Source organism: Mobula hypostoma, chromosome 7, assembly GCF_963921235.1.
Source record: "Mobula hypostoma chromosome 7, sMobHyp1.1, whole genome shotgun sequence".
NCBI lineage: Eukaryota > Metazoa > Chordata > Chondrichthyes > Myliobatiformes > Myliobatidae > Mobula > Mobula hypostoma.
Genome location: NC_086103.1, coordinates 75,451,237 through 75,459,766, shown reverse-complemented (window position 1 = coordinate 75,459,766; position 8,530 = coordinate 75,451,237).

Sequence of the window (8,530 nt, the reverse complement as noted above, 5' to 3'; positions counted from 1 at the left end):
AGAGAAATAATAATAATAACAAACAAATAAGCAAGGATGTTGCCTGGATTGGAGAGCATGCCTTATGAGAACAGTTGAGTGGACTCGGCCTTTTTTCTTGGAGCGATGGAGGATGAGAGGTGACCTGATAGAGGTGTATAAGATGATGAGAGGCATTGACATAGCCAGAGGTTTTATCCCAGGGCTGAAATGGCTAACGTGAGGGGGCTTTAGGGTACTTGGAAGATGGTACAAGGGGGGTGTCAGAGGTACGTTTTTCACACAGAGTGGTGAGTGCATGGAATGCACTGCCAGCGACGGTGGTAGAGGTGGATACAACAGGGTCTTTTAAGAGACAGGTAGGTACATGGAGCTTAGAAAAATAGAGGGCTATGCAGTAGGGAAATTCTAGGCAGCTTCTAGAGTAGGTTACATGGTCGGCAGAACCTTGTGGGCTGAAGGGCCTGTAATGTGCTGTAGGTTTCTATTTCTAAGCAATAAATATTGAGAACATGAGATGAAGAGTCCTTAAAAGTGAGTCCATAGGTTGTGAGAATAGTTCAGTAATGAGGCAAGTGAAGTTGAATTGAGTGAGGTTATCCCCTTTGGTTCAAGAGCCTGTTGGTTGAGGGGTAATAACTGTTTGTGAACCTGGTGGTGTGAGTCCTGAGGCTCCTGTACCTTCTTCCTGATGGCAGCAGCGAGAGGAGAGCATGACCTGGGTGATGGGGGTCCACGATGATGGATGCTGCTTTCCTGCGACAGCACTCCATGTAGATATGCTCAGCAGTGGAGAGGGCTTCACCTGTGATGGTCTGGGTTGTATCCACTAGTTTCTGTAGGCTTTTCCATTCCACACCAAGCCATGAGACAACCAGTCAGTGTACAGTACTCTCTAATACACATCAGTAGAAGTTTTCCAAAGTTTTAAAAGATATGCTGAATCTTTGCAAACTTCTAAGAAAGCAAAGACAGTGGTTGCTTTCTTCATAATGGCACGTATGTACTGGATTCAGACAGATCCTCTGAAATGATATTACAGATTAATTTAAAGTTGGTGACCCTGTACACCTCTGATTCCCTCTGAAAAGTCGACTGGATAACTAGATGGCAGGTCTGGGGCAAGGTTAGAGGGGTCACATTAGGCTTTGGTCTTAGGGACTCTTACTGTCTCTATTATATATTGCATCGGCCTGGATAAATACTACTAGATGCAAGTAAGATTTCTAAGTTTGCAAGAGATAAAGTTGAACACCAGGCAGATATAGAAGATTGGTGCATCGAAATGTTAAAGGTCCAATTTCATGATTTCCATGTTAATGTATTGATTTAGAAAGGGTAAAGTAAATAACTACGTTGTCAGCCAATACTATAGTTGTTAGTACTTTCATTCTCTGAGCAGGTAATGAGTTCTAGTTCCAATGTCCCAGAACTTGGGAAAATGCATCCTATCCTGACCCTCCACTGCAATACTGAGAGAGTGCAGTAGGATGAAGGGCAGTGCTGTCTTTTCGTTGAGGCAGACTGAAGCATCATCTATTCTCTCAAGTGGTGAGAAAGGCCCCATGGCGTTATTTTGAAACATTGAGCAGGATGTTTATCTCCAGCATCCGGGGTGACAATTATCCCTTCAATCAATGGCAAGAAAACAGATGATTTGGTTATTATCATATTGGTGTTTGAGGAAGTTTGCTGTGTGCAAATTGGCCGTCTTACATTACAACAACAACAACAACACTTGGAAACTACTTCATTGGCTGAAAGGGATGTGAAAGGCTTCACATAAATGCAAATTTGTCATTCTTTTTAAAGCCAGACATCAAAAGGAATATTTTGTATAAATGCAACCATGGAACTCTTCCTGAATAGGAATGAGATCAGTGGTGTTAGTGGAGCTTCCAATGTTTAGCTGCAATAAAAATCCAAGCCAAATATTGTGTTGTGTTAACAGAAAGAGAGAGAAATATAATTTAAATTGTTGTTGTATAAAGTTTTGATTATTTTCCACCTGGAATGCCTTCTGTGTTCCAAGTCACCTAATCACAGGAAGACTATTAGTGTCTTTCACAGCAAATACTGAACAACACAGAGAAATCTGAATTTAATTAAAATGTAATTAATTAGGGAAATTTAAGGAAGTTGAATCTGGCAGAGACTTTGATGCTTCTTTTAAATTTTCAGGATTACAAAGGGGACAGAATTTTCCAAAATAATGCCATCTTCTAATATCCAAAAATAAAAATTAAACATTGGCAAGTCAAAGAGAACCAATTATATACAAGGAAACTCTTGTATTTCTGCAGTCCACTATTTTTGCAATACTTTAAAAGACCTTAGAAACATGTGATAAATATTATTTTACTCATCTGATTTTACAATGTGATACTTTAAAACATTTGTCCCAAGTCTTCGATATACAGGAGATCTCAGAACTGTTGCCAAAGTTTTCATAAAAACCTATAGCCCTATCAGGTCCAGGTGGATATCTTAACTCCTTTTCAATAAATAGTTATGCTTGTGACCTTACATAATAGGAACTTCATTTTCTGGTCAGTCTAAGTGAGTTCAAGAACAGTTTGTTGGGGCATTGGAAAGAAGAGCAAAATGTGGTGCAATGTGAGGACATGACAGCATAAATGATCTTTGGAAAGGTTGATAAGACTGTTGGCTTTTTCCCCCCAAATAAATGGGTTAATGTTGTTATCTCTGGTACTGTGGTATGTGAACATAATGGCCTAGAGGGATTCTCTTCAAAACTGTAACACAAACAAGCATCATTAACATCGAATCTCTCAATCAAGAATCCGTTTCTTTAGATATTAACTAATTACATAATATTGCATAGTTGATTTTTTTTTTACCAAGGGAAAGCACAGTATGATGCATGTGTTTGTCTAGGGCAGTAGCTACACACAATGTGACTTGAATACTTCAGCACATAGTAAACATTTTACTCGAACAAAATACCCTCTATTTTGTTATGTATCCAAAATATTGATTTCCATAACCAGTACAAAGTTGGCAGGGTACCTCTGAATACTGTCAACATGCTAGCCTAAAACTTCCAATGTGTAAATTACCACAGGCAAAATTAAATATCAGGCTATAGTCAATGCATTGACTTTTGATTTATAGTTCTTGGCTGTGTTATGGTGATACTGGGAATTAGATAAGGCATTACATTGAATGTTAGATGTAATTATCTGGATTAATTAGTTCATCCTGAGCTATTTAATCTTCATTAGTTATTGAGTGTTGACAGCACAGGTTCTTCCAATCACAGTGTGAAAGCATTTGTGAGAATGCCCTCTTTATACTATTTCTAGTGAAATGTTTGGCATGTTTAAGGGAACAGGTCTTCAACTGCATGAAATGCCAGAAGAAAGCTTCACAAAAGCAATAATATTCCTACAACACATCAAGCTAGAACTTACCTATCTTCACCTGTAAACCACTGGCTCACTGCAACATTTTGGTCAACCTTGTTTCTGACTTCCGCACTTGCACACTGCAACTTGAATCTTGGAGTCAAACTGGAGGTCAGGTGCTGACGCATTTGATCTCCTGCTCAGCCACTGGGCTTAGCAGTTTTACAGCAGGGAAATTTATAGACACATAGTTTTATAGCACAGAAACAGGCCTTTTGGCCCAACTTTTTCATGCCAACCTAGGTGTCTACCTAAACTAGTCTCATGTGCCCGTGTTTGGTCCTTATTCCTCTCAATTTTCTCTATCTACAAATCTGTCCAAATGTCTTTAAGCATTTTAATTTTGCCTATCTGTCCCACTTTCCCTGGCAGTACATTCCATTTACCCATCAGTCTCTATGTGAGAACCTTGTCCCTCTGATCCTCTTTAAATCTTTTCCTTTTCACCTCAACCCTGTGCCCTCTAGTTTTACCTGAGAAATATAATGTGATGGCTTTCCCTATCTTTTCCACAGACATACATGGGAAATTCCAGCATTTTTGTTATCATGGAGTTGCACAGATCTGACTCTAAACTTAGTACACTTGAGGGTTGTTTTGCGCAAATTTCATTGTAAGATCCATTGTTGCAATCCAGGTTCCAAGCAGACAAATACTCATCGTGTCGGCCCTGATGCATCTGGAATATTAAACTGCTGCGAGGAGTCTTCACAATTGCATGCATAGTCCTTTCATCAAGAAGCAAAAAACAAAAACAAATGTAAGTTTAAGCCAAATTTCAATTTATGTCAGAAATCTGACTCTGGAAGCTATTATAAACACAAGCAATTCTGCAGATGCTGGAAATCCAAAGCAAAACTCACAAAATGCTGGAGCAATTCAGCTTTTAGATTCAGCACGAAATGAACAGACATCATTAAAAACAATTATGGTGCTGCCAAACTAAGAAGAGGTTAAACTAATCCCTGAGAGAGCTTAATTGTATTTTGTTTTGAAGTGTACTAGGGTTGTGGTGTAGCAGTGCAGATATTTAAAAGTGTGTTCCATTACTCTTCACAAAGATATATTCCATGGGGGATAAAGACTCAATAATAGATGGGATCCACCCATGGCAAATTAAAGAAGAAAAGTGTGGTATTACATCGAAAGAAAAGACTTGTAATATTGCCTGAGGATTAGGAGAACTTTAGAAATCAACACTGGACATCTACAAAAGTGGGAGAATAAAGGGAGAATATAAAATCTAGAATGAACCAGCAAGAAATTAAACATATACAGATTCTATACACATGGTATAAAAAGAAGTGGATAGCAAAATTAAGTGCTGATAAATTGCATGGTGGGAGAGGTAATTAATGGGAGATAACAAAAACATACCAAAAATAGCATGAACTAAGGGGGTAAATGTGAGGGAGTAACTTAGAACAGTCTTTATCAATGAGGAATAGATAATTTAAAAAACTGTAGATGCTCGATATTAAAAAAGCAAAAGCTGAAAACATTCAGCGGGTCAAGTGGTACCTCTGGGAGTAAAAATCGAAGGCCTTGCATGCTGGCCTTCTTTGGTCAGGACACTGAAAACGGGAGCTGCGATGTCATGTTACAACTATACAAAATGTTGGTAAGACCGCTCTTGAAGTACTGTGTGCAGTTTGGTCGCTCAGCTATAAAGTAGATGTTGTTAAAATAGAAAGTTTGAAGAAAAAAGTCACAAGGCTGTGCTGGTCCTGAAGGGCAAATTATAAGGAGAGACTGCATAGGCCAGGACTTTTTTCTCTGGAATGTAGGAGTCTGAGGTGACCTTGTAGATGTATGTAAAATCATGAGGAACATAGATAAGACAAGTGATCACTGTCTTTTTTTCTAGGTTATGAGAATCTAAAACTGGGCTTAGAGTTTAGAGAGTAGAAAATTTCAAATGGACCTGAGGAGCAACTTTTTGACATGGAAGATGGTGGGTACAAGTTTATCAGACAGAAGATGGTGGGTACATGGAAGGAACTGCCAGAGGAAGCTGTGGAGATACAGTGTGGAGTGGGCCCTTCCGGCTCTTCAAGCCATGCTGCCCCAGCAACCTCTGACAAATCTGATTAACCCTAACCTAATCACGGGACAATTTACTATGACTAATTCACCTACCTGGTATGTCTTTGACCCGGGGAAAACACGTACATTCTGTGGGGAGGTTGTACAGGGACTCCTTGCAGAACGGTGCCAGAATTGAACTCTGAACTCTGGGATGCCCTGAGCTGTAATAGAAATATAGCAAACCTACAGCACAATACAGGCCCTTCAGCCCATAAGGCTGTGCCAAATATGTACTTACTTTAGAAATTACCTAGGGTTACCCATAGCCCTTTATTTTTCTTAAAACACCCTATCGTATCTGCCTCCACCCCTGTTGCCGGCAGCCCATTCCACACACTCACCACTCTCTGTGTAAAAAACTTACCCCTGACACCTCCTCTGTACATACTTCCAAGCACCTAAAAACTGTGCCCTCTCATGCTACCCATTTCAGCCCTGGGAAAAAGCCTCTGATTATCCACACGATCAATGCCTCTTTCTTATCATCTTATACACCGCTATCAGGTCACCTCTCATCCTCCGTTGCTCCAAGGAGAAAAGATTGAGTTCACTCTACCTATTCTCGTAAGGCATGCTCTCCAATCCAGGCAACATCCTTGTAAATCTCCTCTGCACCCTTTCTATAGTTTCCACACCCTTCCTGTAGTGAGGTGACCAGAACTGAGCACAGTACTCCAAGTGGGGTCTGACCAGGGTCCTATATAGCTGTAACATTACCTCTTGGTCCTTAAACTCAATCCCACCTTGATGAAGGCCAAATGCACCGTATGCCTTCTTAACAACAGAGTCAACCTGCGCAGCGGCTTTGAGTGTCCTATGGATTGTTTCCCCAAGAACCCTCTGATCCTCCACATTGCCAAGAGTCTTACCATTAATATTATATTCTGCCATTATATTTGACCTACCAAAATGAACCACCTCACACTTATCTAGGTTGAACTCCATCTGCCACTTCTCAGCTCAGTTTTGCATCCTATCAATGTCCCGCTGTAATCTCTGACAGCCCTCCACACTATCCACAACACCTCTGTGTCATCAGCAAATTTACTAACCCGTCCCTTCACTTCCTCATCCAGGTCATTTATAGAAATCACAAAGAGAAGGGGTCCCAGAACAGATCTCTGAGGCACACCACTGGTCACCGATCTCCATACAGAATATGACCTGTCTACAACCACTCTTTGCCTTCTTTGGGCAAGCCAGTTCTGGATCCATAAAGCAAGGTCCCCTTGGATCCCATGCCTCCTTCCTTTCTAAAAGCTTGTCAGTAACCACTACACTACCATGGGGCATTTAAGAAAACATTCGAACAGGTACATGGACAAGAAAGGTTGAGACAGAACTGGAGAGCTCAGGTAGTCAACGTGGATGAATTGTGCCAAAGAGCCTGTTTCCCTGCTGTTTAACTCTAGATCACTACGTCTGTTTTCCCTCATCCCACCTTTCCATCTACCCTTCTAGATTCTGCTACTCAGCTACACACCAGAGACAAATTTCAGCAGCCAACTTACCCATCAGACTGCCCGGTTTTGAGGATGTGGGAGGAAGCTGGAGCTACTAAATTATGTGTTCACAGGGAGATTGTGTGAACTCCACAGACAACACCTATGGTCAGCATTGAATGCAGACCATTGGGGTTGTGAGGCACTGGTCTGCTAGATGAAATGCTGTGCTGCTTTCACCACCCTCCTCTGTCCTCTGCCTCAACGTGTCCTCTGGAGCAGAAAGCTGAAGCCCCTGCTCCCAAAGCAGCTGGCACGTAAGCTGCACTTGACCCTGACCCAGCTTCAGGCCATTCATACTTAACAGGTATCCAGGACTGATTAGTGGACCTTCTTCTTAGTGATCCCCTGCATCTTTGACCATTGTAGCTTCCCTGGCTGACATGGTTTCAGGGAGATACTGTTTCTGATGTGCATATAAGGACACACAGCTGGATGGTTTATTCATAAATGTTTTACGGGAGGGGAGGATATGCAGTAAATTGGTGCAATTTTTTTGAGAGATGTAGTTGATGCAATTGAACAGACTTACAGGCTATGGGAGGGTCAGCAGTACTCATTAAATGACTTGAACTCGTTGTTGTTTGATATGTTCTGATAGATAGAGATTTTGGAAAATGATGATGGAGATAACTTGTGTTGATGCTGAGGCCACTGATGGGTTACGGTATTTGAAGATTCATTTCCTGACCCTGTCCAGGTGTGTGTAGGGTTACTGAAGTTTTAATTTTGCTGAAGGTAATGTTTTCATACTGTAGTATTCAACCTTCCTAGGTTCAGTTAGCCAAACAGATTCTTGTCAGTTGTTTCGCAACCACTCTAATCTATCATTTGCCACCCCTATCCATGCAGAGAGAACTGGATTCTGACACTGACCAGTCCTCAGTCCCACCATTCTTTGGGAGCTTGTCTGAACAATGCCATCGGTCCTGCGAACGGAGCATCTTGGCAGTGCAGCCTCCGTCTTCCAGTCTATGTAACCATTATGTACTTCTCTACACTGGGTTCCATATTGTCCTCTAGACATTCCCACAACCACAGTGCACCATCCCTTAACGAGTGTTGGCTGACTTTAAACACGGTGGAGTGAATTTTAAATGATGTAAGGTTTGGGATCCATGTTGAGGCATGCAGTCACTTCTCAGAATGGTTGGTGCTGAGTACAGGTTGCAATCACATAGATTAGCAGGCAGCACAAAGTTGGTGAGCTGTTACATCTGCCTTGCCTGGGTAAATCATGTGATGTCATTTCCCTGCACACTTGTCGGGGCTCTCCCACTTATCTCTCAAGTGTCCTGGGAAGAATAGCTTAACCCCAGCTCGGGAGCACAGCGAATGCGAAGAGGAAAGCTGCTCTTTGACTGCCCAACCCTTTATCGAGAGGCAGCTGGAGAAGGGAGTGGTAGTCTTGAGTACTGACGTATTATTTGGTCCTATGCAGACTGACTGTAACCAACCATGGAATGTTTTCACAGTGCAGTATTTAACCGTTCGAGGTTCAGTTAGCCAAGAAGATTCCTGTCACTGGTTTCA